General features: G+C 38.8%; 1 non-coding gene across 1 annotated transcript; it reads right to left on the minus strand.

Annotated features, from left to right (window-relative positions):
- Positions 1-643: 643 nt before the first annotated feature.
- LOC126017006 (U6 spliceosomal RNA) lies at positions 644-750 on the minus strand. Its single transcript, XR_007498685.1, has one exon. It is a non-coding gene; the product is annotated as a U6 spliceosomal RNA (small nuclear RNA).
- Between the last annotated feature and the right edge of the window lie 8,406 nt (positions 751-9,156).

The following is a 9,156-nucleotide window of genomic DNA, read 5'->3' on the forward strand; positions in this document are numbered from 1 at the left end:
CTCCTGGCTATGCACTCAGAAATTACTCCTGACTTGGGGAACCATATGGGACACTGGGGGATTGAACCTTGGTCCATCCTAGGCTAGTGCCAGGAGGCAGACACTTTACTGCTCTGTGTCACTGCTCCAGCCCCAATTTTTTCTGAAGTGTTTTGAAATTTTCTCGATATAGGTCTCTCACCTCTCTTATTAGGTTGATTCCTAGGTACTTGATTGGGACACTATTTTAAATTGTATAGACTCTTTGATCTCTTTCTCCTTTGAGCCATTATTTGCAATATATTATATTGCAATTATATTACAATTCTCTTTTGTGTATTGACTTTGTAGCCAGCCAATTTGCTGTATTGGTTTATTGTTTATAAGAGCTTTTCGGTGGACTCTTTAAGGTCTTCAATGTATATCATCATGCCTTCTGCAAATAGAGATAGTTTTACTTATTCTTTTCCAATTTTGATTTCTTTGCTTTCCTTCTCTTATCTAATTGCTATTGCTAGAACTTCTAAAAAAATTGTATAAAAGTGGAGACAGTGGACAACCTTGCCTAGTACCTGACCTTAGTGGAAATGCTTTAGTTCTTTGCTTTTATGAATAATGTTGGCGGGGGGATTTTTTTTTTATAGATATCTGTTACTATCTTTGTTTAAATATGGAACGATTCAAGAATTTGCATGTCATCCTTGTGCAGGGGCCATGCTAATCTTCTTTGTATCGTGTCAATTTTAGTATATGTGCTGCTGAAACGAGCACATCTGTTACTATCTCGAGGAAGGTTCCTTCCACACTTATTTTGCTGAGGATTATCATCATAAATGGGTGTTAAATTTTTTCAAATGTTTTTTCTCTACATCGATTGATATGATCAAGTGGTTTTTATCCTTCTTTTACTGATGTGGTGTATGATGTTGATTGATTTACTTATATTGAATCATCCCTGGGATAGTTGTTTATAATGTATAATCTTTTTGATGTGTTGTTGGACTCTTTGCTAAGGAGTTTTGTTAATAATATTTGCATCAATATTCATCAATAGATTGGTCTGTAATTTCCTTTCTTGGTCAGCTTTGGGAATAATCATGCTGCTAGTTTCATGAAGGTATTAGGAAAGATTCCCATTTCCATTGTTTTGGGAGAGTCTAAAGATCACTAGTAATAACTCTTCTTTGAATATTTTATGATACTCACTTGTAGACCCGTTTGGTCCCAGACTTTTATTTTTGGTGAGTTTCTTAATTAGCATTTTAATTTCCTACTTTTGTTTGACCTATTTAGGCTTTCAATTTTCTCCTCATTATATATCGGGAGATTATATTTTCCTTAAAATCTCTTCATTTTTTCTAAGTTTTCTAGCTTAACTGAGTACATTTGTTCATAATAAGCTTTCATGATGTCTTGGATTTCATTGGGTTCTGTTATAATCTCTCCCCTTTCGTTTTTAATTAGATTTATTTGAGTAATTTCCATTTTTTTCCTTGTGTATCTTTCCAGCCATTTGTCTATCTTATTTATATTTTCAAAAACCAAGTTCCTGGTCTCATCAATTCTTAGTATTGTTTTCTTTGTTTCCATCTTATTGATTTCTGCTCTAGTTTTATCAATCCTTTTCTTCTGCTTGTGCTTGGTTTTCTTTGCTGTTGGTTTTCCAGATATTTAAGGTGTCCACATAGGTTGTTTATTTTGTCTTTTTCTTCTTTCCTAATGTAAGTTTGTATTGCTATGTAATTCCTGCTTTTCTGTGTCCCATAGATTTTGGCAACATCATTATCATTTATCTCAAGGAACTTCTTTACTTCTTCCTTGATTTTCTCTTTGATCCAGCTATTTTTGAGCATCATGTTGTTTAGTCTCCTGGTGTTAAGTTTCTCTACCTCTTCTTTTTACAAGCAATTTGATCTCTGTGGCATTGTGGTCTGATAAGGTGCTTGGTATAATTATTATCTTTTTTGTTTTTTTGAGCCACATCTGGTGAAGCTTAGGGGTTACTCCTGGCTATACACTCAGAAATTGCTCCTAGTTTGGGGGACCATATAGGAGTCTGGAATTTAACTGAGGTCTATCCTGGGTCAGTAGTATGCAAGGTAAACACCCTACTGCTGCGCTATCACTCGGTTTGGTATAATTCTTATATTTGTGACTTTATGTAAGCTATACTTGTGTCCTAAAATGTGCTCTAATCTAGAGAAGGTTTAATGTGCAATTAAGAAGAATGGTTATTTAGCTTTTTGAGGATTAAGGCCCTGTATAGATCCATTAGTCTTATTTCTTCTAGTTTCTCATTTAGGGCTCTTATTTTTAAAAAATATTTTTTATTTAAACACCTTGGTTACAAAAATGATTGTGCTTGGGTTTCAGTCATATCAGTTGGCACCCCCCTCATTTAGGGTTCTTATGTCTTTGCTAGTGTTCTGCCTAGTGGATCTATCTGTCTAGTGGCAATAGTAGCATGTTGAAATCTCCCACTACTATCACATTTCCATTCATATGTTTTTCTAGGTTTGTGAGCAAAAGACTTACTTATTTTACTGGTTCTACATTTGGTGCATAAATGTTGATCAAAGTTAGTACTTCTTGATCTATTGTTTCCCTGATCAATAAGTAGTGTCCATCTTTATCTCTAAGTACTTTCTTGAGGCTGAATGCAATTTGGTCTGATAAAAGTATGGCTGCCCCAGCTTTTTTTTTTGTATTTTCAGTGGCTTATATAATTGTTTTCCATCCGTTTACTCTGAGCCTGTGTCTACCCTAAACTCTTAAGTGTGTTTCCTGCTGGCAGTAGATGGCCTCATTTTGTTTCCTGATTCAATCCGCTACTCTGTGCCTTTTGATGGGAGAGCTTAGCCCACTGACATTTAAGGAAACTATTGACAGAAAGGCTGTTACACCATTAAATTGTGTAGGGTTGTTGTTGTTACAATGGATATTTTTTATGTAATTAATCTTTAAGTAGTAATTTAGAGTCAGTTATGTTAGAGTGAATGTTATGATTTTTTTTGTTCGAGAATGTTTTTAATCCTTCCTCACAGGTAAATGAAAGTTTTTCTGGGTAGTGGACTCTAGGTTGAAATTTTCTTTCATTCAGTAGTTTAAATATTTCTTACCACTCTTTTCTTGCCTGGATTGTTTCAATTGGTAGATCTGGTTTTATTCTTATGTTCTTTCCTTTATACTTGAGGTTTTTCTTCTCCTTTACTACTTTAAAGAGTCCATCTCTTTCTTTGTTTATTACCATTTGGATTACTATATGTCTTGGTGTTTTTCTGTTAGGATCTATTTTGTTTGGCACTATTTTTGCAGTTTGGATTTGTACAGCAGCCTCTTTCCAGAGAGTAGGAAAGTTCTCTGCTATTATCTCCCCCACTACTTGTTCCTCCCCTTTCCCTTTTCCCTCCCCTTCTGGGAATCCTATACTTTGGAGATTATTTCTTTTGTCTTTGTTCATTAAGTACCTAACATTTTTTTCAATGCTTTGTTTCTCCTTTTTATTTTGACTTCTTTATCACTGCTGGCTTGTAATTTGTCTTCAAGTTCATCTATGAGATTCTTCACCTGTGTATTTCTGTTGTTTTGGCTTGCTAACATGTTTTTTTTAATTCCTTCAGTTCCATTTGCATAAATTATTTCATGCTATTTTTTTTGTTTTTGTTTTTGTTTTTTTATTTATTTTTATTTTTTTGGCCATTCCTGGCTCTGAGCTCAGAAATCACACCTGGTAGGCTTGGTGGACCATATGGGATGCTGGGAATAGAACCGGGTCTGTCCTTGATCGAACTCTTGCAAGGCAAACATCCTACAGCTGTACTATTGCTCTGCCCAATTATCTCATATTCTGAAAGAATTCTTCTTTGAGTTGGTTGAATTGTTCATCTATAGATTTCTTAGTTTTGCAGGCCAGTAACTCCTTGATTTATTCTGCTAAAACATTCATTGTTGATTTTAGGTCCTTATCTATTAGGCTCAGGCATTTTGGTGGACTTGAAAATTTGCCAGTATTTTTCTTCATATACCCAACTGCAGTTGAGTTCCTTCATTTCCCCATTGTTTTTTGCACTTGGTGAGTTGGAATGCTGGTTTCATGGTGCTTAATAAAATGATCTATTGAACTGTTTGTATAAAAGATGGCTAGAAGTATATCTGCTTTAGAGATTATTTTCCTAAATAAGGGAGGTTATCTATGTATGATAATAATATTGAAAACTAGTTCATTGGTTTGTTCAGCTGGGTTTTGAACTGTTTATCTTCTAAGAGAAAAAAGTGCTAGATCCAGTCTGTCTGCAACTATATGATATAAGTTGAAATGTCTTCACGTGGACGCGATTGTGTCTGTGCGGTTTGGAAAAATGGTTGACAGATGGGACTGAAGGGTCCCTCTCTATGCCCAGACATAGACTTGAACTGACTGCTGGAATCAGCTGATCAGGCCTGGTGCAGGAACACGGAAGGAGGCTGCGAAAGTCCCGAAGGCAGACCAGCTGTGCTTGATGGGAGGGACTGAAGTGTCCCTGTCTCTACCCAGACATAGACCTAAAAATCAAAAGGGAATTATCTTTAAATCAGTTTTATTGAGATGTAAGTTTTTTGTTTGTTTGTTTTGGGGCCACACCCGGTGACGCTCAGAGGTTACTCCTATCTATGTGCTCAGAAATCTCTCCTGGTGTGGGGGACTGCGTAGGAAGCTGGGGAATCGAACTACGGTCTGCCCTAGGTTAGGCACATGCAAAGCAAATACCCTACAGTTGTGCCACCTCTCCAGCCCCGAGATATAAATTTTTAAAAAAGTTTATTTAAGCACTAGTATTTACAATGCTATTCATAGCTGAGTTTCTGTCATACTATGATCCAACACTACCACCAACAATGTTCCTAGTTTTCCTCTCACTCCCAAACCTGTGGCCCATTGGGCTGACAAAATATGCTAGAATTTTAATGTGAGCATTTTCATTTTCTCTCCTCTGAGACATATCACAAGTAATGACTCTAAGCAGGGACTGTTTTGACCTCGGTTGCCAAGAGTTAGTTGCCAATGCTAGAAAATCTTCTCTGCACCTGTAACCTTAACATTGATCTTTACAATGGCTGTTTTCCATGTTGGGACACTCAATGACTGACTGGAACAGCAAAACTTGATACTGCTTTGCCTTTCTTCTAAGTCCTGAAAGCCTAGTGCTGGCTTTCATTAGATCCAATTGAAGGCATTAATTCTTTCCTTTGCTTTGCTCTAATCCATGAATACATTAATCTTCTCAGAGCATCGATAGGTATTTCTATTCTACTTTTTTTTCTTTTCTTTTTTGTTTTTTGGGTCACACCTGACAGCGCTCAGGGGTTACTCCTGGCTCTATGCTCAGAAATCGCCCCTGGCAGGCACAGGGGACTAAATGGGATGCTGGGATTCGAACCGCCTTCCTTCTGCACGAAAGGCAAACGCCTTACCTCCATGCTATCGCTTTGGCCCTTCTATTCTACTTTTATAAAATCAAAAATATGTTTATCCTTCAGGGTTTATTTACATTTCCATCTTAAATAAAAGATGTCTTTTTCCTTTCTTCTTGCTTTATGAACCAGTTTTAGAGAAATGGATGTCCATTTTTAGACAATATATGGACTGAGTACAATTGTGTGGCTACTCTTCACAATGATGTTGGGAGGTTCTGGGTTTGAGTACCCCATTATCTCAAACAGTCATTTCACTGTAAAGGATGATTAGCCTCCTATGTACCAGAATGTTCTGGAACAACAAAGGGTAAATTGTGACACATCAGAAATGAAATGGCAGGCACAACTCTAAGGCAAGCTCCCAGGCCATGGGAGAACCCAGCTGGCCTGGCTCATGGTTGAGAGATGCTATTTGAGTTGTCAGTTCAGTTGCCAAGCCTCACATCTGTAGCTTGGGCTGTGCCTGCTTGTCTCTGAGATCAGCATCTGCTCCTGGAACCTGTTCAAAGGAAACAGATTTTGAAATTAAGGTCCATTGTAGAGAAAGATAGCCTTTGGTCTTTTTAGAGGGAAGGGGATTTCTTTTTGGGTGCCACCCCTGGGCATCATGGAACCTATGATTACAATTTCCAGACTTCAGCCCTGTCTTGAAATGGTAAAGATACACCATGCCATATTTTTGGACTTAGAATGTTTGTATGTAACTTGGTACAGGATGGTAGTGGAGGATGAGCTATAATGATGGACAGAGGCCAAGATGTATATGATGTCAAAGGAATTTGATTTCTGAACCTCCACCCAGGAAATTTATACCAAGCCTGGAAAATCTCCTCACTTTTAAATTGGATTCTGACAGTTCATGTGTGCTTTTGAGTTGTGACCTATAATGGTTTAATGTCAGTATCATTTGTGATTTGTTTTATTTTTCACCTTAGTGGCTGTTACCAGACAACAGTGCTGGGCCAGAGATGACTTCTTTTAAAGGGGGTACTGCTGAATGCCCTGAAATAAATCTCACAATCGCAGTGACTAAGACAAAAAGTGCTTTCCTTCCTCTACTGCCCTTCACTTTGTTGTGGAAAAAAATATATTCACCATTTTGCTCCTGTCCTAGTTCACACAACAGAAATGCCACATGATGGGAGAGACTTTCTCTTCAAAACAGTATTAGAGGGGTCCAGCCCCATTCCATTCCATTCCATCTTGTGTCTTCACTTTACCCACAGAGTAATTCCAAGGTCTTTGTTCAAAGTACAGGAAAGTAGGGGGGGAGTATTAGTGATCTATAGGAGATATACAATGGTTCTCAGAGTTCATAATGATAGGTTCTTATCAAGTTACAAAGAAGGTTGGGAAGCAAAAAGTTACTGGAGACAAAGCAGAAGGGAAAGGGTGCTGAGCAACTAATCAGTCAGCCTCACTACTCTGGTATTTCAAGGAGAAATTAATTGAATGAGGTGCTGAAAAATGTTTAAGAAAAGCTAGAGACATGATCAATATACAGTGCCATCTAACATTTGGCTCTAAGGTCACACCCCTAAAAAAAACGTTCACACCCCTGTCAACCCTTCAGAGGTCAAGAAATAGAACTTGCCATTATCTGTGATGTCATCTCCACATCCACAAAATTGGTTCCTGACAATGGAACATAAAACCATTTGCAGCCAACACACTATCTGGTGCCCACTTCTCCACCTGCATACCTGGGAAGCCTTCCATTTTTCAAAATGAGCATCAGGGAATCTCATTCATTGAGCCTTAATAAATCCTGAGTTTATTTACTCAGGAGATTGGGAAATATAGGTCTAACTTTCTTTCCCAGTGATACAGGGGAGATATGATACAGAAGAGTGTGGAAGTCAATGCCAAGACCAATTGACTACCTACAGCATAGTGACCTCATTGGATGACCAATGCTTTAATCCCTCTACAAGCTGCTACCATTGTCTCTGGTGCTGCTTCTTTCAGTATACCTGTACAGTGCCCCTCCCCAATCCTTATCACTATTCACTTTTTTTTGGGGGGGTCACACCTGGCAGCTCTCAGGGGATACTCCTGGCTCTATGCTCAGAAATCACTCCTGGCAGGTTCAGAGGACCATATGGGATGCCAGGATTCGAACCACAGTCCTTCTGTATGCAAGGCAAATGCCCTACTCCCATGCTATCTCTCTGGCCCCATCACTATACACTTTTAAAAATCTTTATGCCCAGTAATGATTATTCCAGACCATATCATATAAATTTCCTCTCCAACAGCATTTACTCTGAATTGACTTTTAAAATTTGATAGCTTCTGATAGAAATGCTGAATCTATTTAGGCTTGGGCTTCTCAGTTTCATCTTTGAGGATAACAGTAAGAATCTCTACTATTTGTGGAACCATCCAGAAACTTTCAGAACTTGGAGAATCCCTTACCCCTTTTTCCCTTATTCATCATCCTCTGAAATATTAGTTGCTATTTGATTGATCTAGGGGATCATTTGATCAGTTACTGCCAGGAGGTGATGATTTATCCACAACACCTGAGGGATGAGTATGGATATAACTTCCTGCTTCTCCTCTACCCCACACCTAGGGCATTCAACGGATTCTTAACTGCTCCTGAAGAGAATCTCTGAAAGTCCTGTGGCATAGGATTCCCTTTTCACTCACACAGTATGTTTTATTGCTTTTCTCAAAATGATCCAGGGTAAGGCAGCTCTGCCTGACACCCCACCCACCATACCCCCAAATCAGGCTTGTAGGAACCTGGCAGCAGATGTCTAACAGGAGCTCAGCAAGGAGTGAAAGCAGAGCTGCCCTGGGGGTGGTGGGGAGGGAGTTGAGCAGCATAAGTTCAGGGAATTAATTTAGGAAAGTTTATAATATCAGTCTTCTACTTCCTGCTGAATAAAACATTTAGAGAACTTCTCTTCTCCCAACAGAAAACTAAAATAGTCTGGCGGCAACAGAATGGTGGTTCATTGTGAATGTCGACTTTCACAAAAATCACATGGTAGCCTTCTTATGCCCTTTCCCTCTTGATCCTGTCTTGATGGGGCATACCTAGGGGACACCATTTCTCCACAATCTTACTGAAGCAGATGGAGAACACCAACTTCAATGGACCCTGGAGAAGGTACAGCTGCAATCACATCATAGGTGGGTTGTAGATCTACAGTGATGTTGCTAATGGGAGTAGTATTTAAATGACCATTAGGAGACTCCATATTCTATGCACCAAGTGAGGAAGAACTCTGCTTTGTTCCTGTGTCAGTTGACTATAGCTTTAGCCAGTTACAAAGCTCTGGTTTCCACAATTTTTCATCATGGCCTGCAGAGGAGAGACATTTTATTGTTGCCCACTGGAGAAAGGATTCTTGATACTCCTACATGGTTGAGGAATCCAGCCTGAAACATCATGCCTTTGACTCTGTCTCTGACTCTCATTGATCCCGAATCGACAAATCCTAAAGCCAGTTAATCCCAGGGAATTAGTATTTTTGAGTGCTAGAGTGTTTTCCTCAAGCTTGCTGGCAAAGAAAAGGACAGGCGATTTTTTTTTCACCTCTAAAGGACCTCTTACCAGAGGACTGGTTGACTTCTTCTGACCAGTAGATGGCAGAGTCATTACTGGGCCTGAGGGATCTACTCAAAGTTCAAATGCAAAATATCTTTGGCCCAGAGAATTTATTGAAAATGGTTTTTGTTCACACCTTCCTTAGACAATGTGAACAAAGA

This window comes from Suncus etruscus, chromosome 8, assembly GCF_024139225.1.
Source record: "Suncus etruscus isolate mSunEtr1 chromosome 8, mSunEtr1.pri.cur, whole genome shotgun sequence".
In the NCBI taxonomy this organism is placed as follows: Eukaryota; Metazoa; Chordata; class Mammalia; order Eulipotyphla; family Soricidae; genus Suncus; species Suncus etruscus.